The 26481-nt window shown below is 35.2% G+C and overlaps 1 protein-coding gene across 1 annotated transcript in view; it reads left to right on the top strand.

Annotated features, from left to right (window-relative positions):
- The first annotated feature begins 3147 nt into the window (after nt 1–3147).
- The window catches only part of LOC117316795, a 125256-nt gene continuing 101922 nt past the window's right edge, over nt 3148–26481 (top strand). Inside the window, exon 1 of the mRNA XM_033871568.1 lies at nt 3148–3242. The gene's annotated coding sequence lies outside the window, so the exon portion shown is untranslated. The remainder of the gene's footprint in view (nt 3243–26481) is intronic.

Raw genomic sequence — 26481 nt, forward strand, 5'->3', positions numbered from 1 at the left:
AAAGAATCCCTCTTTTTGGTTTCATAAACCAAAATGTTAAAAATAATAAGATTGACAATGAAAAACTTATAATAATAAAACATTGTATTTATAAAATGCGAGGTCTTCATAGTTCCTTGAATATAAATGCATTGATTGATACAATAAAAGACCACTATAATATACAAAAGTATATACAATGTAGCTATTAGTAAAGGTGATATTTCTATAGAAAGGTTTAAAAGGGATTGGAAAAAATGGGAAAAGCTTGTAGCTTTGTAAGTCTCCATGTTCTGTTTCACCCCCCCCCCCCCCAAGGCCTTGGCCTATACTGCCAATCCCCCCCCCCCCCTCTCTCTCTCTCTCTCTCTCTCTCTCTCTCTCTCTCTCTCTCTCTCTCTCTCTCTCTCTCTCTCTCTCTCTCTCTCTCTCTCAGACAGTATCGTTTCTATCTTGCATATCTTGCAATAGTGTGAAAGTATGCGTGTGTGAATTTTGTCGAATGAATCAAGTTATACTTGATGATGATGAGTATATGAGGATAATAGTAATGGAAGGTGTTGATCTAATGATGTGATGACGATGATTGTTAGGCCTATTGCATTTGGATTGCAAATATGATGGTGTATATTGTCATGGCTATGTGTGGAAGGATGTTGATGAGGATGACGATTATATATAGTGTTTCAATGATGATGAAATTTTGATGAATGATGAGAATGATTCCTTTTCAACATGTGTGAAAGTGAGAGTGTGTGTTTGACATCTTCATTTTACATGTAATGAAATTTTTTGAAAAATAACAAACTTCTATTTATTTTTAATTAGCATTTAAACTGACTTTATTTGGTTTGAAAAGAATATACATGATAATTGTAGTAATGCGTGTGTATTGATACGCTATTTCTCTCTTTTTAAAAGTTTAATTCAATATTTTAAACTCAAATGAGTGAATTATTACGGACAGCGTGACCCCCAGACGGAACGATCATTTTTACATTAAATCATAGCGGTATGGTGATTAAACTACACTTATGTCTGACTTGTTTATAACCGGATTGTCGATATAACAAGATATAAGCATTCGTGATAACCAACGAACCCCACTGTAACAGGTTTTTTTTTTTTTAAATTAGCGAGTCTGAACCTGGCGTGTCAAAATTATAATGACAGCCAAAGGGAAGCAACTCCAACAAAACTTTTCCACATAGATACCACCAACAGTTTTGGTGAGCAGGAGCCCGAATAATTAGTTTAATGTTGTTTTTCGGCATAGCCGTATAATATTCTTTTGGTCCCGGATATGACGCGACAGGTGGCGTTACTGGTCAAGATGAAGTATGTGATTCGTCAATGTTGCGGTAAATGCAAAATACAGATATGCGGTTATAAATGAACCAAAGTTAAGATTGAATGCAAGCTGAATAAGTGGATGTATCTTTTCAAATGACACATTGATAAAATTATATTCTCTGATTCAAATGCAGTCTTATAATCACCAGAAATGATTCAAACTGATATAATTTTGTTATCCGTGCTGAAACGCATTAGTTCGTTGATTTATTTCACCAGCAGTTTTACATTTTAACCACCAGCATTAGAACTATGCCGTTTATCTTTTTTAAAGATATTTCTTGTTTGTTTTTGTTTTTATAATATACAGTATAATGTATTTCCTCATGAGGCTAATTAAACTGATAATTACCCATATTTTGATTATTTTCTGCTTTTGAGAAAATTATTCAATTCACATCTTATAAAGTTCCTTGATTGTCTCCCTTTGTCCATCTGTTCATTCCATGTTTGTTACAAAAACTGGCCTATATATATATCTCCTAACGTACACGTGTTATAACATTATACCATACACAGATGAAGTCACGTGGTTGTCTCATTAACGAATCGTCCAAGTGACATCATCATGTTTTATAAAGAACGAAACTTGATAGTTCCGCTTGTTTTCTAATAAATACGAGTTACGTGATAAATAGAATCTAATACTCGTCCCTTTGTAACACTAAATTATTTAGAATTGACAAATAATTTGAAATGTAACTCACCTCAACATATCAAATTCCTTCTTAAACTCATTTGATAAAGTTCACATACAACATCCTTCACGGTCATCCTCGATCATCGTGTCCAATCGCGGCCACACAGGGGTTTCTGGATTGTAGACACATTTAAAACGTACAAAAATATTCAAGCACTTCCGTGCTATAGTATTTAATTATAACTAATTTCATTAACAACATTACAAGATGTCAACAAAACAAAATAACAAAGATGCTCCCGTGTCGCTCGAGGAGAGCATACTTGTGTTTAGATTGACGGTTGTAGCATTGTTACCGTTATATAAAATACAGGATATCGGCGATAACACGTCTCGATATAGTGTAGTATGGAGACCCTTGTTATCGAGTAATAGGTATCATTATTCCAATTTGTATCTGAGAAAATGTGTGAATTCTAAAATGGTTTTAGTTAGTTCTTTGTTATAGCACTTAAGTGTGGTTTGGAAACAAAATCTGAAAAATACAACTCTCTTCAGAGAAAATGGATACCGTTAATTAAATCTTTTGTTTGAAATAATCCCAGTTGTTGACTGTGATGTACATTTGCAAATATTTAAGGAAAATATCATTTTATCAGAACATGATAAAACTAATAACAGCGTTGCTCTACAGACACCCCGTCACTTACAGTATATATATACCTAGGAAGTAAGATTTTGTCACGGACATACATGTACGAGTGAATCAAAAATATACATGCTATGCTTTCGTTTGGTTATCAAATAAATAAATGAATAAATGAAAAAAAATCTTAAAAAAAAAACAACAAAACCCAACATAATATAAATAAAAATCTGTCCCTGTTAGGCGTCGAACACATATCAAAATATTCTTCCTAACCGGAACAGCTTAACGGCATATAATAAAGAATTTATAATGGCTGAGGATACTATCCGGAAAATAAATAAACACAGTTGATCAACGATTTACATCATAATAGGACATATATTCATACAAGAAAGCAGTTTTTGTATGTCAGTTCATACACATTTAAAACAAGACCGGTATGCTAAATATATATGATATTGTAGAGGAATCGTTATTTACAAATCCGGAAAATCTAATACCGGGTTCATTTCTTTTACTACACATACAAAGCTGCTGAAGATGGGCTACTGATGGATTGCAAATCGTTCTGCTTTAAACGATGATTTTGGAAGTGTTCACGGATTTATCATGATGAATTAGGTGAGTACGGATTCTATATGTTTATTCCATATCTATACAATACACTTTTATGGCATTTAATTCCTAGAAATTCAGAAAACATCGCATATGCAGGCGACACTACGTTGTGCTTCACTGTGTATTGGGGTAGCGAGATCTAGCCGAGGATTGTCTCGCGCTGTGCCTGCTAATCACACAGTCAACAGACGATCATCACCAATGACATGTATTCATCTATTTGCAAATTATCGCCTTTCTTGAGGCAAACTCAGTCTCCAGCTCTAACCCACTTACAGTGACAAGACCGCCTGAAACCAGGCTCATCGTAGAATATTAGCCAATCATTCAAAATTTTCGCTTGAGGATTCGATTCCTAGAAGAACAAAAAACTTTACTCATGTAGTCGCCAGAATATCAAATAGACATGTTCTGTACGAGTTTCAGCTGTATCTGTCATCTCTGTATTTGTGCGATAGACGACAAAACAATTTAGCTTGGCTTGTAATTTTATACATTAATATTGTTTTATCCTCTGAAGGATTTCTTCTCTTACGTAGTATTTTGTTGAAAATAAATACCTTTGGAAAAAAGGTAAAAAAAAGAGAAGACATTTGTTTTCTGCTTATTGAATATATTTCAGTAATTATTTTATTGTATTGCATATTTCGTTGAACTTTAAAATCTGATAAAAGTTGATGCTCAGTGGAACATTTTGTACTCTTGCCTTGAATTGGCTTCATTAAGATGGTTGTCCAGTGGCCAACAGTGCATGGTTGCCTTAAACCAATGCTAGTAAGGGTTTAATAATACATTGTATTGATGATAGATTGTGATTGTATATGTCTCAATTCTATTAATCAATGGCAAATTCATCAAGTCAATAACAATCCTCGATAGTATATATGTATGCTAAGCTATCGATAGTTTCTATTAATGGTATTTGGACAAACTTTGTGTGTGATTTCATCCTGTTAACGAACATTGTTTTTTCAGACATTATAATATAAACAAATAATCATATGATGACATACTAACAGTCGCGTCAAAATGTCACTTTTCCCATGCTATCCGATCACAAACAAACACTGATAAATCATTTGTTATCACTTTCACACAATCAGTTTCACGAAGAGTTAGGTGTGGCAACAGATTATGCTTAAATTGCTCTCTATCGTAAGACTGTTTGAATTGCTACTGATATATATGGGGAAATAACTCCAAAACAAAAACGTGCTTAATTAGCAGACAGCATATCATGCCCAATTTTGATCATGTACATAAATGTATTGTTGATAAGTTGATATCTATCAAGAAAAACTGGATCCCTTCAAAGTTAAAACATATATCAAAATAAGTCCAGTACCAGTTGTATAAAAAAACTTCCAAATGTTTAACTGCTGTATTACATAAGATCACAAAATGAACAGCAGAAAACAACACCATGTAAGAGTGAAGGGTCAATAAATATAATGGAAATCAGCAGAGTTCAATAGAGTCTAGAATCCAATACTATTGCAATAGTAACATGTAATAGTTAAACTATCGCAATAATGTTTTCCAAAATAGCAATAGTATTGCAATAGATATTGCCTTCACTATATATATTCAGTCCTAAATGCTGGGCATTGCATTCCTTGGGATCAGTTTCCTTTTGTTCCTCACTGCTCTGTCTGTCTGTACTTAGTTTTCTTCTATTGGTGTCTCCTCAATTGACACCCATCCTCATGATCAGGCAGTTGCAAGAATGTTAATTAACATCTACATTAAAAAACAGACAAATTTTAACTAAGCTCAAGATGATTGCCCAGGCCTAGGGTTAATTCCCCTGGCAATTGAAGTGGACTGAAAAGGCACATGGGGCTTTGTTGCCCCTTGTTTGTTTTCTTGCATATTAATCCAAATTCCTCCAACATCAAGGCCTGTGGCAGGATTTAATTGTAAATAGTGTAAATAGTGATAGAGTCTCCAGGCTAACAAGAGTGACTAATATATTGGGGCTTCCAGTAGACTCTTGAGAGTCTGTTTTTGTCTCTAGGGAGTTTGCGAGATCAGATCTATTTTTGACTCTTTAGATTGAAGGGACATACATGTCAACTTCCCTGTGACCCTTCAGATTCCTGAAAAGTACTAATTTGATTTCTGAAATTGCTAAAAATCAAAGGGCAACTAGGTGTCCTGTGATATAAATAAGATTGATGTAACTGTGAAATAAAGTTTACATAAAACAAATAATTGTCATGGTAAATGCCGGACCAGTGTTGACTGGCATTCAAGGCAGCTACATGTGTGTAGCTGTTACAACACAAGATATTCAGTAACATACAAAAAAAATTTACCAATGTTTGAAGTCATCAGGGATGTGAATTTTTTCAGTTACTTAAATGTATAAGATGGAATTGATGAAACTTTGGAAATTTATAGAAAGGATACTTTGAATTTGAAATAAAAATGTAAAGTTCAGCGATCTCATGTTGTGTTATAAAGGAGATGAATTTAAGGATAACCTTTTATTTTGTTACTTTATGAGATCATAAATCCAATGGAGTACAGGGTAAATTGTGTTTGAGAATTTGCCATTTAGAGTAATTTACCAATTTACTGGCTGCTCCATTAGATTTATGATGTCACAGACAAAACAAAATTAAAGGTTAATACTCCTACATTTATTTTTTTGTATTTGGGTTTGGTAACATCATTGTATTGTAGATGTGACGTCGTTGTATTGTAGATGTGACGTCGTTGTATTGTAGATGTGAGGTATTGTTGATGTGACGTTGTGTTGTTGATGTGATGTCGTTGTATTGTAGATGTGACGTTGTTGTATTGTAGATGTGACGTCGTTGTATTGTTGATGTGATGTCGTTGTATTGTAGATGTGATGTTGTATTGTTGATGTGATGTTGTATTGTAGATGTGACGTTGTTGTATTGTAGATGTGACGTCGTTGTATTGTTGATGTGATGTCGTTGTATTGTAGATGTGATGTTGTATTGTTGATGTGATGTTGTATTGTAGATGTGACATCGTTGTATTGTAGATGTGACGTCGTTGTATCATTGCCAGCACATGCAATCTCTAATACCCTAGGGTGTGACAGAGAAATCACATCCCAGGGGTTGACCGAGGAATCACAAACAATTTTAATTATAGTCAAAGGGTAAAGATGACCATAACAACGTCTTGCTGGGTGGATCAGCTTTAATCGAGTAGTTGACTGGTTTCGACACTTCAGGCGTGTTGTCATTAGAACAAATCAAAATACAAACATTCGGGAATAAGGTATAAAATGTGGTGCCTTGCCTATAGTGACAATAAAACAAGTTGTTATAGTGACGTAATGCATAGTACACAATAAAATGACGTCATCAATAACAGTGAGATCTGGTAGCGGGAAAATTATATCAAGATATTTCATATGTGTTACTTATAGTCTACACTAACTGTCCTGTGCTATAATATACGGAAAATAAATTCTGATCTCGCATGTATAAATACTAATAAAATTGTATAGTTTTATAGACTCCATAGATTAGAATGGCTCTCGATAGAATTAAACATCATATTTTTATATGTAGGTACATGTAGCATATGAAATTGGTAATATCAAATTAATTATAGCAGGAGAAAATTAAATCTGTGAATTTAATTTTTCGATTGATATTAGAATTTGATATGTCTTCATTAATAATTGGATATTCATGATCATTACACATTCACTGTAGCATTTCATGGATAGAACGTAACAGAAACATAGCATTTCATGGATAGAACGTAACAGAAACATATTATACTTGTAGAAAATCTCCACAGTGTATCATTATACATGCATGGCTAATTGTAAAGGTTGATTGCAAGCATGACAAAAAGGGTGTTCTTGCTTGCTTAAAATGTAATTATGTATTATGAATTTAATTTTTATTTGAAATAGGATGGCTTCTTAGAAAGCCCTTCACATATTGTACAGCAGGCAAGGAGTTAAATAATGTACATCAAACATGTTGTTTATTTTGTTGATACTGAAAGTCAATCTGATTTCAAAGTTTTCAAGTTTATTGTGGTTGAAACACTTTCATGTTCTGTAATCTTTAAGGCCAGTAGGTCGGTGCTCTGAATTATATTTGTAGTATTGTTAAGCTTCGATCATCATCCTCTGAATACCTTGATAATCCAATCAAGTTGTACATGTACAGGTGATGAGGAAACAGAATCATCCAATAAAGGTTTACATGTACAGGTGATGGGGAAACAGAATCATCCAATAAAGTTGTACATGTACAGGTGATGGGGAAACAGAATCATCCAATAAAGTTGTACATGTACAGGTGATGGGGAAACAGAATCATCCAATAAAGGTTTACATGTACAGGTGATGGGGAAACAGAATCATCCAATCAAGCTGTACATGTACAGGTGATGGGGAAACAGAATCATCCAATAAAGTTGTACATGTACAGGTGATGGGGAAACAGAATCATCCAATAAAGGTTTACATGTACAGGTGATGGGGAAACAGAATCATCCAATCAAGTTGTACATGTACAGGTGATGGGGAAACAGAATCATCCAATAAAGTTGTACATGTACAGGTGATGGGGAAGGATCATCCAATCAAGTTGTACATGTACAGGTGATGGGGAAGGATCATCCAATAAAGTTGTACATGTACAGGTGATGGGGAAGGATCATCCAATCAAGTTGTACATGTACAGGTGATGGGGAAGGATCATCCAATAAAGTTGTACATGTACAGGCGATGGGGAAACAGAATCATCCAATCAAGCTGTATATGTACAGGTGATGGGGAAACAGAATCATCCAATCAAGCTGTATATGTACAGGTGATGAGGAAGTGGGATCATTATGCCCCATGGGAGGACCAAAAGCCATACATTAATCAGAAGGTTTTAATATACCCAGGCACAGATCGTTCATAGATATCCAGGTGTGCTATTTGATATTGGGACATCACACAGGTATTCCTAGCAAACATCAATATCCTCCATTATCAGGATAGACTGGAGCTTCGTGATCACTTCAATGTGTGGAGACAAGGCCATGATGCTGGCTTTCTGTGTCATGCTAATCTGAATGCCCCTGGGCGTGGGATCCTGATCAAGTTCATCAAAGCAGCTTAAATATGTAGCATCATACAACTCTTTGTCTATTTCATCTGTATCATACATTTATATATACCAGGTATATATTGAAATTTTATAGATATTGAATGCACCACTGTTTTTTTAATATATTACTAAAGATTTGTCTGAAATTACGATATTGTTTTTTTCCGCAAATTTCAGCTCACAATTTAAGCTATCAATTCTTCTGGACAGTTGGAAACTGCTGTTTAATTAGAAAAAGGTATTGCTGTTATCATAAGGTTTGAATACTTTATGCATGATACGGACATTACGATTCATGTTTGATGTTCGTTTAGTTCTTTAATTGATCAGTGTATTAAGAAATAATTGAACAAGGCCTGGAAATTCTGTTTAACTGTTACAGACTGTAATATTTAATTCTATCATGATGTAGCCTGGTACTATATTACCTGTAATAATGTTATTTTATTTATCACCTACATGTAAATCTAAATATGAGCTTTACTGGTGTAAAATTTACAACTTTTTTATAACTGATGTTGACAGAGTGAGATTATACGTCATCCATGATTGGTTATCAGTACTGATCTCATAGACAGCCAATCACATGGCATCTGTATCTTAATTCTTTAGACACTTTATTGAGTAGTTAACTGTTTAGAACTGCTTCATAATTAATGCATTGTACATGTAGTTGTGCTATAGGAAAAAGCTTGTTCACAGTAGAGTAATTATTGAACAAGCTAATACCAATTAATCTGCAGGCCTTTTAAGAACTCTGAATTTGAAAGTTTTGATGCATACATTAAAAAGAAATGAACAATCTTCTAATACTGGTATGTAATAATGATTCTTTGCAATGAAAAGAAAAATAACCTCTCTATATCTGGATTATTTTGTTTGTTTGTTTTTCTTATACACAAAATGTTTTTCTTATACACAAAAAATATATAATGTTTTTTGTGACGATGACCTAAAAATTATGAAAACTAACATAACATCTGATGATCATAGTTTGATAAATGAAACATAAAAAAATCATTAACATTGTATCTGCCTTATAAAGAATAAGTAATTTCTTTTGTATTAGAACAATACATGTACACTGATTAATTGTGTCATTATACAGGTATATTCAAATATCAAATATCTGTGCATTTTAACCTGTTTGTGTACCCTTTTACCAGTTAGAACCAATATCCTTTTCACTACCAAGTATTTATGAAGAATTTTGTGTTCCACTCTTTTATGCTCCTGCTAGGTTGGCCCCTCTCTCAAGAATATTAAAATTTTGGATACATGTCTGAGTTTAAGTTCTAAACTAAGGGTAAATATATATTCTGGTGTTAGAATTCAGCTGAGCAATTCTTTACAAACAACCTCGGGGCTGGTGGCCTAGTGAGTCTACCTTGATGCTGATAATGCTTTGACCATCAGAGTCTTGGCATGGATATCATATGGCTGGACTCCCAACTGAGGTCTCCTGTTACTGACTGAGAGAGGTCTGGTCATCATTAACACATTGAGCCAGATCAATCCAGACAATGTATATATATATATCAATAAGTAGTATGGTCAGGTCAAATACACATACATGTACATACAGTTGTCTTAAATCAGTCGGAATGCAGTAATTTTGTAAGATTTTTTTGAAGCCATTCCAGAACACCAATTCAAAAGTTTTGATGGGGGTCATAATACTAAGAGATAGGCGAGTACTCAAAGCAAAGTCCCACAGAAAAACAAAGCACGAGTTCGTAATTCAATGTCAGAGTCGCAACAATCACTGGGAATGTTTACCTACAGTAGTAGGGCCCGGTGTCTGTTCGAATATTTGTCAGCCTATAATTATATTATAAATTGGGAAAATGACATAATTGTTTTCATAGTTTTCATAGTTTTCAATGATTTGTGAAAATTTAATTAAAGTCCTAAAAATATTTCTTATTTTGAATATTTTGACACATGTCTATAGAGCACAGGAATCCTGTGTCTATATATATATAAACATTAATCATATAAATTAAAGAACATCTTAAAAAGATCCTGAATATCTTTTATGCAGGTTATAGATAATAGATTCATAAGTGGGAAAATCTAGGTCAGAAATGGGAAATACACAGGGCTAATGGATTCCAATTAGAGACCCTATACAGACACATTGCACTATCCCTTCCAAGTCTGCAAATTTCATTAAAAACAGAGATTTGTAAAAAAAAAAAAACAACAAAAAAACAAACGAACAAAAAAATCATGAATTCCAGGGATTTAAAACCTAAATTACTGGTTAATGATTTCAGTTCACCATCATCTTTATTATTAATACGTTTGATGACCTCTGAACAGTGTAGGATAAAACCAAACACGTAATTTGTATATATTTGAGGGTCAGGTCTCAATCATATTGTTATAAAGTTTCTTTTCTTCAAGAGTAAAGATTTTATTTTTTATGATCATTTAGACAATCAAATGTAATGCAATTGTCTTGTATTTTTTTGTAGAACTTGTACCAGAAGGTATTCACTGAAGGAGATGCGGTTCAGTTGTTCAGTCAAATAAATTAAGACATGATATAAAAGTTACAGCAATTATTTTGATGTCTTAGAATCTGTCTTGAGTACAAATGAATGTACATTTGTTTAAAATTAATTTTAATAGAAAATAAGATAGAAAACCATTGATGATATTTTTATGGTGAAATTTCAGGCTTCTGTTATAGTTATAGATTTCAGTTTGGCAAGAATTTTAATTCAGATAGCACCTGTTACAAGCTTATGTCATACATAAAAGTTGTATGTACTGTACTATAAAGGGAGGTATGGATACCCTTGTGCCCTGTAAACTGTTGTACTGGCTGATGGGTCTGTATATAATACATATATCAAAATCTCGTCTGTAAAATATGATAAGGTTTGCACTATAGAGCAGCAGAGCGGAACACTTATTCCACAGATGTTTCTCTAATCACACCAGGGTCTGTACATGTTTGCGATTAGAAGAATGTCTTGATTTACTCTAAAGAACTGACTTTATTATATGTGGGGAAGGATTACAATATACTTGTATATCATAGTTCTGAACCAGCAAAAATACAGTTTTGATTGCTAAACCATGTTTCATTTGTGAATTATTCAGCAGATCGAGCCTCAGGTCTTTCAGTTGCCTTGTTTACAAACATGATTTGAAAAGATATTTGTGCTCAAACCTTTATTTGAACCTTGGCTTAATTTCCATTACTTATAAGTATCAAAACTTTATATACACTATCATTTTGTTAAAAACTTCACCAAACATAATTGATGATGTTAGATTTCACTACAGCACTCAGGTTATGCTTATACTGCACTCTCATATTAGTTAAGCTGAATCTCTTCCACCAAAATCATACTGTAGTGCCATCTCAAACTCCTGTTGCACCAAGATCATACTTCAGTGGGAATGACACCTCAATTCAAGCTTTTGTCACACCCAGATCATACTTCAGTGGGAATGACACCTCAATTCAAGCTTTTGTCACACCCAGATCATACTTCAGTGGGAATGACACCTCAATTAAAGCTTTTGACACACTCAGATCATACTTCAGTGGGAATGATACATCAGTTCAAGCTTCTGTCACACCCAGATCATACTGCAGTGGGAATGACACCTCAAGCTTCTGTCACACCAAGATCATACTGCTGTTCCGTATCTCTTGAGCTTTTTACTATGTACACCAAGATCAGTGCTGATTCCAATGCTCCTGTCACACCCAAGATAATACTGCTGAGGTGTCCTCAAGCTTCTGTCAAACCTAGATACTTAACTGCTGTTTCAACTCTCATTTAGCTGTTGTGACTCTTAGTAGATCACATGTACACCGCTTTGCCATCACCTGTCACACCTACATGTAGGTCATAGTAAGGTGCCACAATATCTCTCAAACTTCTACCTACAACACTGCTGTTCCATCTCTCAAACTTCTACCTACAACACTGCTGTTCCATCTCTCAAACTTCTACCTACAACACTGCTGTTCCATCTCTCAAACTTCTACCTACAGCACTGCTGTTCCATCTCTCAAACTTCTACCTACAGCACTGCTGTTCCATCTCTCAAACTTCTACCTACAGCACTGCTGTTCCATCTCTCAAACTTCTACCTACAGCACTGCTGTTCCATCTCTCAAACTTCTACCTACAACACTGCTGTTCCATCTCTCAAACTTCTACCTACAACACTGCCGTTCCATCTCTCAAACTTCTACCTACAACACTGCCGTTCCATCTCTCAAACTTCTACCTACAACACTGCCGTTCCATCTCTCAAACTTCTACCTACAACACTGCTGTTCCATCTCTCAAACTTCAACCTACATGTACAACACTGCTGTTCCATCTCTCAAACTTCTACCTACAACACTGCCGTTCCATCTCTCAAACTTCTACCTACATGTACAACACTGCCGTTCCATCTCTCAAACTTCTACCTACAGCACTGCTGTTCCATCTCTCAAACTTCTACCTACATGTACAACACTGCTGTTCCATCTCTCAAACTTCTACCTACAACACTGCCGTTCCATCTCTCAAACTTCTACCTACAACACTGCTGTTCCATCTCTCAAACTTCTACCTACAGCACTGCTGTTCCATCTCTCAAACTTCTACCTACAACACTGCCGTTCCATCTCTCAAACTTCTACCTACAACACTGCCGTTCCATCTCTCAAACTTCTACCTACAACACTGTTGTTCCATCTCTCAAACTTCTACCTACAACACTGCCGTTCCATCTCTCAAACTTCTACCTACAACACTGCCGTTCCATCTCTCAAACTTCTACCTACAACACTGCCGTTCCATCTCTCAAACTTCTACCTACAGCACTACCGTTCCATCTCTCAAACTTCTACCTACAACACTGCTGTTCCATTATTTTTATGCTTCTACCTAGATAACGCAATATTCAATTCTTTATTAATCGTAAACTGGTACAGTTCATGGATGTAAGATTTACATACATTAAATTACAATAAATATTTCCAGGGACAATCATACAAAATCTAAATTTTCTGCTAAATAATTTCCTCGTAATATGTTTGCATGATTAACAAATTTCCCTAAATTACACAATTCTTCTGTATTAACAGATGATAGAAATATAACTAATTTGAAGACGAAGGGATTTATTTGAAAATAGGGCTTAATGTATTTGATTCTCAGCTCACTGTACAAGGGGCATTTAAAAATGAAGTGATATTCATCCTCGATGTCAGTAAGACAAACAGCTCAAGCTTCTGTCCAGATCGCATTGTTGTTCTAATCACACTTAAGCTATTGTCACATCCAGATCACAAAACAATACCATCTTCTGTCATATGAGATCAAATTTTTGTCTCATATTTTTCTTTAGCTGAATTTTTTCATCTCTTTGCTATTGATCACAGTGTCAGAGAATCGTTGGTCCAATTTCAAATTAATTCCTCATGCTATTGCCTGGTGCTGAAACAAGCACAGAAATGTTTTATTAAGATTTATTGAAGCAGCATTGACTAGAGAGCTACAGAGCAGCCCCAACATGTTGCAGACTTACACAGTTGAAATGGTGTCATTTAATGGGAGTGGGCATAGAAAACATTTTACTGTGAACAAATGTAATCATTATTGTTCAACAATTCATCTGATCATAAAGGCAGTTTATCATAACAGCAATAGGATATATGTGTATCATTATATAAATTGCCAGAAATATTGATTAGGGCACCTGCATAATAGAATTAATGTTTCAACTCCTATCTAAACACACCATACACATGTATTACAAACTAATTAGGGTTAAATCAACATTTATTGATCTGTTTTAAATTTGCTTTAGAAATATTGTCAATTCCTATTTATTTGATGTGTTTTGATCAGATTAAAAGATGTTTTTACAGAAATTTTTTTGCTGTTTGTCTGACCAATCCCTGAAGGATACCCTTACGGATTTGCAGCATGCTGGCAGCATACGAGCAGCATGAAAATGCAGCATGGTGGCAGCATGCGCAGCCCATGCTGCCACCATGCTGCCATCATGCCGCAAAATTTTGCCCTAGTAATTATAAGGGGAGCAGCATGCTGGCAGCATGTTTCAAATATTTAAATTATGCTGCCAGTATGCTACAGGCTATAGCAGCATGCCAGCAGCATGGTCTGGGATGCTACAATGACCATGCTGGCAGTATGCTGCAGGCTGGCCAGTGGTGCTACAGTGACCATGCTGCCAGTATGCTGCAGGCTGGCCAGTGGTGCTACAGTGACCATGCTGCCAGTATGCTGCAGGCTGGCCAGTGGTGCTACAGTGACCATGCAGCCAGTATGCTGCAGGCTGGCCAGTGGTGCTACAGTGACCATGCTGCCAGTATGCTGCAGGCTGGCCAGTGGTGCTACAGTGACCATGCTGCCAGTATGCTGCAGACTGGCCAGTGGTGCTACAGTGACCATGCTGCCAGTATGCTGCAGGCTGGCCAGTGGTGCTACAGTAACCATGCTGTCAGTATGCTGCAGGCTGGCCAGTGGTGCTACAGTAACCATGCTGTCAGTATGCTGCAGACCATGCTGCTAGTATGCTGCAGGCTGGCCAGTGGTGCTACAGTGACCATGCTGCCAGTATGCTGCAGACCATGCTGCTAGTATGCTGCAGGCTGGCCAGTGGTGCTACAATGACCATGCTGCCAGTATGCTGCAGGCTGGCCAGTGGTGCTACAGTGACCATGCTGCCAGTATGCTGCAGACCATGCTGCCAGTATGCTGCAGGCTGGCAAGTGGTGCTACAGTGACCATGCTGCCAGTATGCTGCAGGCTGGCCAGTGGTGCTACAGTGACCATGCTGCCAGTATGCTGCAGGCTGGCCAGTGGTGCTACAGTGACCATGCTGCCAGTATGCTGCAGGCTGGCCAGTGGTGCTACAGTGACCATGCTGCCAGTATGCTGCAGACTGGCCAGTGGTGCTACAGTGACCATGCTGCCAGTATGCTGCAGGCTGGCCAGTGGTGCTACAGTAACCATGCTGTCAGTATGCTGCAGGCTGGCCAGTGGTGCTACAGTGACCATGCTGCCAGTATGCTGCAGACCATGCTGCTAGTATGCTGCAGGCTGGCCAGTGGTGCTACAATGACCATGCTGCCAGTATGCTGCAGGCTGGCAAGTGGTGCTACAGTGACCATGCTGCCAGTATGCTGCAGGCTGACCAGTGGTGCTACAGTGACGATGCTGCCAGTATGCTGCAGACCATGCTGCCAGTATGCTGCAGGCTGGCCAGTGGTGCTACAGTGACGATGCTGCCAGTATGCTGCAGACCATGCTGCCAGTATGCTGCAGGCTGGCCAGTGGTGCTACAATGACCATGCTGTCAGTATGCTGCAACCTCAACCAGCAGCATGGCCAATAGTACCTTATACTGTGAGCAATTCCTAATTTATCCATGCAGCCTGAATACATTTAGTGTAGCATCCTACAAAATAATAAAAAATAGATTACAAAATAATGTTTGATTGATTGTTATTTTACTGTTGATGATTATGTGCTAATATTATAAATCATGGTCTGAAGTTCACCTAAACCAATTGTATATGTTTAATCTTTGTATATTGTTTCTTTGATTGTATATTGTTACTCTAGCTTAGGCATCTAATCCTTAGATTAAATCTTTTAAATATTCACACATTACACGCAGTCCTTACAGACAGACCTAGGGAGCCATTGTATCTTGTATAATCCACCAACTAATCAAATTTTTACTAATTGACTAATTACTAAGTCATGATATGTTACACAATTACAATCTCCTCTGGAGATATTATATTACTGACTCTTGATCTTCATTGATCTTCATATAGTTACTGGTATAAATGTGGTCAGATTGGCTGCAAAAGGAAGCTTCCACATTAGATTAAGGATTAAATTTCTTCAGAACAAAAAAGATAAAGGGACTGAGACCTGCATATAGCCACGGTACTACATGTAGTAGTGAATCCCAGCAGATGTCTTAAATCATATATAGTTTACTGTATCAGAAATGGGTTAATATGTATGTACAGTTCAAATGCTGATAATCTAAACACTGCAGACAACAACTGAAAAAAAATTCATTCATCTTTTGGTTATTTTGTAGTTTTAATTATTTAAAAACTATATCATTAGATAACAATTAAGACATATTTCCTGTACTAATGTTTAAAATGATCAATAGTAATCTTTAATGATACTAGATGACAAAGTTGTCAATGGCTTGTCTTACATTTGGTCAATTAAGTGTTTAGAAATATGTATTTTTAATTAAAAACAAAAAGATATCAATTTGGATTGATGTAATGCATTTTTAAAGTTTCACATATCTTAAATAAGCCTGTGTCATTGAAAGTCTTGCTTAATTTAAAAAAAAAACGTATATTAGTCCCGATGTGCGCCACTACCAGCTGATCGTGAGCAGTGAAGATGATACATTTTATACATAGCAAGTTCCATGCACCATCTTGGAACTGCAATAAATAGATAATTGTCATAGCACAAAATGCTATAAATGCCTGTAAATGTATGTTCTGTGGGATTTAGATGGTATGTGTTTCTGCCAGAGAACCAGTTTACTGACAGGGGAATGTTGTTAAGCATTTACCCTTAAAGTTCCTCACGTGTACAACTGAGAGTAAAAGTCCTCGTAATGTCTTCAGATTCCACAGGCAGGGCGAGAGATAAATGACATTACAACACTCTGGGGTAGGGCAGAACATTTATGGACCTGAATCAAATAGCTTTAATCTTTGGTATTTGGTAACTGTGATTTTTTTTCACTCCATTTAAGGGTGCGGCTGCCCATGCATCCACACAGTATCATTTATTTGTGAATGTTGCTTGACAAAGTTGAATATATAACACAAAAAAATGGAAAAATGATATATATATATACAGTGTAAATGATTTTTTGGAATATGTGAAATCATTTTAAATATTTGGTTTACATTTTTATCCTCGATATTAATTTTGGTTCTTCCATCCTTTTGTCAATCCATCACTCTTCATTTCCATACAATAACTGCAACAAATGTTAACAGATTTTCTTCAAACATTATAACAAAGTGTAAACCTTAAGGGCCCAACTAAGTTCGATTGCCAATTTTGCCGATCATTATTTGATGGAGCCCTTCTTTAAAAATGTTCTTTTCTGCTGTTTCCTTGAAACTTGAACAGACTTGTTTACAGATTTTCTTCAAACATAACACTAAAGGTTAAATGCCTTAAGGTCTCTGCCAAATTTGATTGCCACTTTTGTCTGAATTTTCTTGACTTTATTTGATAGAGTTATGGCCCCTTGATTAACTAAAAACATCATTGATGCTGTTTATATGAAATAATTGGAACAATTGTAAATAACAGTTTTTTTTAAAAAACTGAAATGCATTAAGGGCTAGCTAGGCCAAGTTCATTGCCATATTTGCTGGGTGTTATTTGGCAGAGTTAGGCCCCTTGATTAAAGAAATAATTGTTTTCTGCTGTTTCCATTCAATAATAGACTCCCACAAACATTATCTGATTATCATCAACCTGATTAACAGAGTTATTGTCCCTTGATTTATGAAAAGCATTGTTATCTGCCATTAGATAACTCTCCCAAATATTTTCTGACAGTCTTCAAAATTAGGAACAGAATTCAATTAAGCATTGATGTCAGTTTTTTTTAGTTTCATCGAAGTATGAAACGAATTTTGTTTGCAAACTGTATGAAGTTTGCAAATATAATTTATTTCATACCCCGATGAAACTAAAAAAAAATTGACATCAACGCTTATAATTAATTTTTGAAAATGATTTTCTAATTTAAAACATGTTTTATGTACATGTAATTTTACTGGTTTTAAATGGGATTCTTTTTCTCAAATCAATACGCAACGTCAATTGTCATATTGTGACGTCACATTTTTCGCGCCATTCTCGGAATTTCTTTCATAGAAGAAAGAAAAGAATTTTTCGACCAATCACATTTGAGTATTTACCATGAAAACAAAGAAAAATTAATTATTGTGGTCTCAGTCAAATTTTTGAGTTTGGTAATTGCAGATGAGTTGAGAAGTTTTGCAAAATCAGTTTACTTTATCCTGTAATACATGTTTAATAAAACATCTAACCTCTATATAAGGCTACATGTACTTTTTTCTTCGAGTTTCAAGCAATAAATTATGGCTAAACAGAATTTATCATTCTGTTGAGCGATGATGACATGTTTACTTCTAACCTCAAAAATGCTTACCTACGATGTGACAGGAAAGTGGGAGATATAAATCCCAAGAATTGCTTGTTCTATGAAACTTATAGAAATAAAGACTATAAAACCATAGCATTGTCTTGTTATCCCTGATTTCATTCTTGGAATGAAATTGTGAAATGTATATGACCGAGTAAATTGAAAGCACTTGGCAGAATATAAAACAGCTGTAGTGGTATTGATGAATCCGTTGTTGGATTGATGAAACAAATCCTCTCTCAGAAGTCAGAAATTAATGTTTTCCTCGGAGACACTACAACTCCAAGTGATTGTGATGAAAAACTTGGGTCAGGGGTTTCAATAAAAATTTCTCTTTCAGAAAATTCAATATAATAATGTTTCCGCTGATGACATATTATACAACAGATTCCGTAGATTCTGAGCTGAGTGCTTTGTAGGAAAAAGCATGGTAATGATTTATTGGAAAATATACGAGGCTCCATCTCCGGGGCTATTCCAAGTTTAATATCAAACAATTTCCTTTCACATTGTAAACAGTGCTGCAAAGAGTGTTTTATTAATTCAGAAATCTCTCTGTTGCATCCTTTTAACATTAAAATCTTTTACCCATGCACAGATGATTTGAGAGCGTTTTTCAAACAAGAACAGCAGAAATGATTGGTATTGGTTTGAGTGGATCAATGTATGAAAATGTGTGTTAACATTTGAGCTTCAGAGGTTTTGATCTGTCTGCTTTGAGATACGGAGGCTTTACGCCTACTACAGAGACAAACATGTATCACGTACAGCCTTCTAAACTGGTTTATAGTACAGGCAAACCTGTCTATTATGAACACAGAAAAAAGCAGAGAAAAGTTGACGTTACTGCCAAATGGAATTGATAATGATCGAGTTCACATATTGATAAGATTCGCATTGATCAAATTGTGTTAAATTGAAGAATTGACAGCTTAGATTTGTGAGCTGAAATTTGTAGAAAACACAAGTACGATAACCTTAGATTTAAGACATGGTTTTGTTTTATAAAAGGGAGGTTTAAAGTCAATCAGATAGCACTTAACTTCATTTGACTTCTGTAGTTATGAGGTTCAGGGAGTCTCTGATCCTGTACTGCTAAAATTTACTTGAGATGTACATTCTGTCCTGAAATTTACTTAAGATGTACATTTTGTCCTGAAATTTACTTAAGATGTACATTCTGTTCTGAAATTTACTTGAGATGTACGTTCTGTCCTGAAATTTACTTGAAATTTACTTGAGATGTACGTTCCGTCCTGAAATTTACTTAAGATGTACATTCTGTCCTGAAATTTACTTAGATGTACGTTCTGTCCTGAAATTTACTTGAGATGTACATTCTGTCCTGAAATCTACTTAAGATGTACGTTCTATCATGAAATTTACTTGAGATGTACGTTCTGTCCTGAAATTTACTTGAAATTTACTTGAGATGTACATTCCGTCCTGAAATTTATTTGAGATGTACTTTCCGTCCTGAAATTTACCTGAGATGTACTTTCCGTCCTGAAATTTACTTGTGATGTACGTTCTGTCCTGAAATTTACTTAGATGTTCGTTCTGTCCTGAAATTCACTTGAGATGTACGTTCTGTCGTACAAATAAATGCTGTATATGTTACATGGCTACAATGCCCAGGGCTTTACACTGTGTGCTCATCAGACATTGTGATCAATGTGTGTCCACTGTTACCGAGGCTGGTGGCCGTCTAAAGTTGATGATGTCGGCAAACAGCTTTGTCTCAGTTTTATTCTGACATCCTGGCTTCTAAATTTAGGACATGTGTTTGTTGACTAATTGAAATGCTTATCCCTTTAATAGAATTTCATACAAAGATAAAAATGCCAACATTTAACTTCAGTTTTAATTTGGATACTTAAATTCATTAAATACTGATCTAAATCAATATTATACCATTCTAAGACTGTATCATAGTGGATCAGTGCCCTTTGTACTGTACATACAGTGTTAAATATGGTCTCAATCACTTAGCTGACGTTGAGGGTTGGTGTGGCTTGTACATTGTTAAATATGTTCTCAGGCGCTCAGCTGATATAGAGGGTTGGTGTGGCTTGTACAGTGTTAAATATGGTCTCAATCGCTTAGCTGACGTAGAGGGTTGGTTTGGCTTGTACAGTGTTAAATATGGTCTCAATCACTCAGCTGATATAGAGGGTTGGTGTGGCTTGTACAGTGTTAAATATGGTCTCAATCGCTCAGCTGACGTAGAGGGTTGGTTTGGCTTGTACAGTGTTAAATATGGTCTCAATCACTCAGCTGACGTAGAGGGTTGGTTTGGCTTGTACAGTGTTAAATATGGTCTCAATCACTTAGCTGACATTGTGGGTCAGTGTGGCTTTAATTGTACAGTGTTAAATATGGTCTCAATCACTCAGCTGATATAGAGGGTTGGTTTGGCTTGTACAGCAGCTAGATCCGGTGATAATCCTCACAATAATTACACCATCAGATGAACGATCACATTCATGAAAGTTTAATTAATTGTTGTATTGATCCAGAGATTTTATACCATTTACCTGGAATTAAAATGCATTGTATTGATTTTGAAATCCTTAGTTTGGTATATAGAATAGAAATATTTCATTATTTTGATTTATGTTTGAATTCCGATTTTGTCTGCAGGGTGTTGTGCTGCTAATGCATACATTCTGGAAAACTGCGAGTACATGTTTAATTAACGTTGGTCACCAAAATATTTGCGTGCCTTAGGAAGGTGTGCACAGGTAAAATATGTTTGTTCCCTGTTATAATCAGCGTAGTGTACGCCTACAGTTATATTAGGATTCAACATCTTACATAATGTCTGTACAGGAAGGCTGGAGAAATAGGTAAGTGTGATTTTAACATCAGTATAGGTTTGAGAGAAACTGCCACTGTCCAGAATTTGTTAATATAACGAGTGTAATGCACTTGTTTGATCATGTGAAAAAAAACCAAGTAGAGCCAATAAATAAATAGAACCATAGCATAACTGTCACGAGGGTAAAATATAAACAAAAAATAGATTTACATGGAATCACTTGAGAAGATCCAGGAACACAAGACCAGGTGGTCTGGAAGGGTAAGTGTTAATCAGGAGTTTAAAAAATGTTTCTAATCATTATACCCCAGGACTAATTAGGCACCAAAATTCCACTATCCCAAGCTAAAAATCTATCTAGTAAGGGGAGATAATAAAAGGTGTTGGGTACATAGAAATGGTCTGGTTTTGTATTGTTTAATGTCCTATGAATAACTGTGTCATTTAAGGACAGACTTGGAGATGGAACCTTAGAGTATATGTATACTGTTGATATAATTTGGCAATGCTGCTAGAAATTTTAAAGTTTTATTGAAAATAACACAATAATAGAATATTATGATACTCTTTAATTTTATGTACATTACATGTATTTCCATACTAAATGTTTTATTGTTTTTATAATGTCGAAGAGTCGGAATAGGTTCTTTTTAGAACACCCTGTATATATTGAACCAAGAAGAATAGAGAAATGTCAACCACGCAGGTTTTATCAAATCACTTGTTGATCTGGATTCTATGGGATTAAAGCAAACACTAGGGGGTGTTATTGAGATATTGACAATGCTGACTATACTTTGATGAAAGATGAGTGTGATTTCTGCTGTGGCCCAAATACATCCTAAGCTAGCTATTAATGTAAAATGGAACCAGAAAGTACTGTATTAGCTTTATTTACGTTGTATTGTAATCCTTTCCATTGTCTTAGCTTCATTGTTTGTTACAACTATGTATCTAAATAAACATTGTATATATTTGAGGTAAGGTTCCCATAATAGAAAATTTTATCATTTATCATAACAACTAATGATTAAGTCTTTATATATAGAAAAACAATATGAAAACAAATTCGATACTTCATATTGCTCTGGTTGGAAGCTGGCTGTATTTGTTATTTGCTCATGGTTGGAATTGTCCTCCTGTTAAGTAATTTGAAGACTAATTCGATCAGTTTACCTTATACACAAAACTATAAAGAAAATGTATCTGTAATTTGTGTTCTGTGCTAATATTCTTCCTTTATGTTTTAAATAACATTGTTTATCTCATGATACATACTTACCCAGGAATATGTTTTCATTTGTGTGTAACAGAATCTTTCAGTTATATCATTACCTATACAGTTAATCTTACCTGTTGTAAAAGTGACAGATATAATTATTTATTTATGGGTTTTACGTCCACTATTACGGCCTTACGGCCTTTCAGCTGACGAACAGATATAATCACGGTATGGTACATGTAGCTATATATATAGAGATTTGTTTGAGAACTCTTCTGTATTGAAGGTGCATATGTTACAATACATTTGTATCCTTAAATCAATATGTTTTAAAATTTGTTAATTGTGTATTTGCTATCTGTGTTTACACAATCTAATCCCTCAGTGGTGACCAGCTGTGGGCGGAGGTTAAAGCTTCAGATTTTTTATTGCCTCCTGTTGGCTTATAGGGATATAGGCTGTCTGTTTCATCACAACAACCATCTTACCAAGCCAGACAGAAAATGATTTCATTTAATGTTACAAGTACACTTTTATGGTATTCAAACTGTTTTGTGAAACATTAAAATGGGAAGAATACATATCATATACAAGGTAAAATAAAAAATAAATGTATTGATCAAGTATACTGCTACATGTAGTAGTCTGCATGATTGTAGTGGATACAGATGTTTCCAATCAAAATCAGACAATGACGAGAGAAATAAGTGTCTTTGTAGCAATATATTGTTACCCAATCACAAATATGACAAATATGTGAAGATCTCAAGAAGTTAGCTTTAAGGCCTGTATACCGGTATGTCTTTCAAAAGCGGATCATTTCTGGGGTATATATGTAAATATATATATATATGAATATTTTCTTCAATCATTATTGGTTGATCGATTGACAATATTATGGATGAGTTGCCAAATATTGGATTATTACTCTGTGGTCATTTATATATAATTAGAATATAAATGATTAGATGTAATTACAGTTAACGTTCCTGATCATGGAAATCAACACATAAACATATGCTACCTATAAGATAGCTATATAAAGGTCTCCCTACTAGCTAAGGCTAGTGGGAATTTCCCCTTACAAAGTGCTAGGATGTTTAATTGCCATGAGAGCAAGAGGTCGCTAGTTCGAGTCCAAGTGTGGGCAGGATATTTTTCATTCCTCTTCCTAACATTTGTATTAGTTTCGTTATAATGGACATATTTTTTAGCTTACACTTAGTAACAGAACCAGTTAAAAAATGTTTAAGCAAGCATACATTTCCAATCCAGATAAATAAACACTGGACCAGTGAAGCTGTTGTATATGATTTTGAAAGTTATCCAATTTACCCAACAGAGAAGCAGCCATACTGAAATCTGGAAAATGCACCATTATCTCTACTGAAATCGGGAACATGCACCATTATCTCTACTGAAATCTGGAATATACACCATTTCAGAAATTTGAAAAATACACCATTATCCTTACTGAAATCTGGAACATGCACCATTATCTTTGCTGAAATCTGGAACATATTATACCATTATCTCTACTGAAATCTGGAACATACACCATTATCTCTACTGAAATCTAGAACATATTACACCATTATCTCTACTGAAATCTGGAACATACACCATTATCTCTACTGAAATCTAGAACATACACCATTATCTCTACTGAAATCTGAAACATACACCATTATCTCTACTGAAATATTGAACATACACCATTATCTCTACTGAAATCTGAAACATACACCATTATCTCTACTGAAATCTAGAACATGCACCATCATCTCTACTGAAATCTGGAACATACACCATTATCTCTACTGAAATCGGGAACATACACCATTATCTCTACTGAAATCTAGAACATACACCATGATCTCTACTGAAATCTGAAACATGCACCATTATCTCTACTGAAATCTAGAACATACACCATTATCTCTACTGAAATCTAGAACATACACCATTATCTCTACTGAAATCTGGAACATACACCATTATCTCTACTGAAATCTAGAACATACACCATTATCCCTACTGAAATCTGAAACATACACCATTATCTCTACTGAAATCTGGAACATACACCATTATCTCTACTGAAATCTGGAACATACAACATTATCTCTACTGAAATCTGAAACATACACCATTATCTCTACTGAAATCTAGAACATGCACCATTATCTCTACTGAAATCTGAAACATGTACAATTATCTCTACTGAAATACAGAACACGCACCATTGTCTCTACTGAAATCAGGAACATGCACCATTATCTCTACTGAAATTTGGATCACACACCATTATCTCTACTGAAATCTGGAACATACACCAATATCTCTACTGAGATCTGGAACATGTACAATTATCTCTACTGAAATTTAGAACATACACCATTATCTCTACTGAAATCTGGAACATACACCATTATCTCTACTGAAATCTGTTACATACACCATTATCTCTACTGAAATCTGAAACATACACCATTATCTCTACTGAAATCTGGAACATACACCATTGTCTCTACTGAAATCTGAAACATGCACCATTATCCCTACTGAAGTATAGAACATACACCATTATCTCTACTGAAATCTGGAACATGCACCATTATCTCTACTGAAGTATAGAACATACACCATTATCTCTACTGAAATTTGGATCACACACCATTATCTCTACTGAAATCTGGAACATACACCATTATCTCTACTGAAATCTGGAACATACACCATTATCTCTACTGAAATCTGGAACAAACACCATTATCTCTACTGAAATCTGGAACATACACCATTATCTTAACTGAAATCTAGAACATACACCATTATCTCTACTGAAATCTGGAACATACACCATTATCCTTACTGAAATCTAGAACATACACCATTATCTCTACTGAAATCTGGAACAAACACCATTATCTCTACTGAAATCTAGAACATATACCATTATCTCTACTGAAATCTGGAACATACACCATTATCTCTACTGAAATCTGGAACATACACCATTATCTCTACTGAAATCTGGAACATACACCATTATCTCTACTGAAATCTGGAACATACACCATTATCTCTACTGAAATCTGGAACAAACACCATTATCTCTACTGAAATCTGTAACATACACCATTATCTCTACTGAAATCTGGAACATACACCATTATCTTAACTGAAATCTAGAACATACACCATTATCTCTACTGAAATCTGGAACATACACCATTATCCTTACTGAAATCTAGAACATACACCATTATCTCTACTGAAATCTGGAACAAACACCATTATCTCTACTGAAATCTAGAACATGCACCATTATCTCTACTGAAATCTGGAACAAACACCATTATCTCTACTGAAATCTGTTACATACACCATTATCTCTACTGAAATCTGGAACATACACCATTATCTCTACTGAAATCTGGAACATACACCATTATCTCTACTGGAATCTAGAACATACATCATTATCCCTACTGAAATCTGTTACATACACCATTATCTCTACTGAAATCTGGAACAAACACCATTATCTCTACTGAAATCTGTTACATACACCATTATCTCTACTGAAATCTGGAACAAACACCATTATCTCTACTGAAATCTGGAACATACACCATTATCTCTACTGAAATCTGGAACAAACACCATTATCTCTACTGAAATCTGGAACAAACACCATTATCTCTACTGAAATCTGGAACATACACCATTATCTTAACTGAAATCTAGAACATACACCATTATCTCTACTGAAATCTGGAACATACACCATTATCCTTACTGAAATCTAGAACATACACCATTATCCTTACTGAAATCTAGAACATACACCAT

Source organism: Pecten maximus, chromosome 18, assembly GCF_902652985.1.
Source record: "Pecten maximus chromosome 18, xPecMax1.1, whole genome shotgun sequence".
Classification (NCBI taxonomy): domain Eukaryota; kingdom Metazoa; phylum Mollusca; class Bivalvia; order Pectinida; family Pectinidae; genus Pecten; species Pecten maximus.